Genomic DNA, 580 nt, shown 5'->3' with positions numbered 1-580 from the left:
AGGTGAGGTTTTGCTGTTGTCAGGCTGTACTTGAATATATTTGCATAATGACACATCATCTAAAAACTCCCAAATTAAGAAAAAGGCAGAATACTAAACCTACAACCAAATACAGAAATCGCACAAAACGGAATGAAACAGCAACACAAACTTCAGAAAAACACATCAGTTGCAACCATGAAAAATGAAGGAAAAATATATTACCTTTCCTGACTATATTTTCGCTTGACACAACGAATCTTTTTCCTGCAATGTCTTGAGGAGGAACCAGTTCAATAAGCACGCGCGCAGGCAGATAAGCATCGGGCTCCCACGCAGATCTCGCTCTTATGACGGAGGGACAAAGAGGCGAAGTTAGACAGGGTACTGACCGAGTAAGAGTGACGGAAGAGGTTCCCCCTGGCCGTCGCAGAAGAAACTCTAATGCTGTGTTGCTGTTGTTTGTGCGAGATTGAACGGAATAGGCACGTTGCCGGCTTGGCGTTGGTTGCTGCGAAAGGCTGTACGTTGGTCTGGACGGTAGTTTTTGGTTTGAAGGATGAGTGCGGAGAAATAGGGGTGGGTAACAGGAAGATAGGAG

The sequence above is a fragment of the Penaeus monodon genome, chromosome 32 (assembly GCF_015228065.2).
Source record: "Penaeus monodon isolate SGIC_2016 chromosome 32, NSTDA_Pmon_1, whole genome shotgun sequence".
NCBI lineage: Eukaryota > Metazoa > Arthropoda > Malacostraca > Decapoda > Penaeidae > Penaeus > Penaeus monodon.
The sequence above is the reverse complement of the archived record's forward strand: the minus strand, read 5'-3'. Positions refer to the sequence as shown.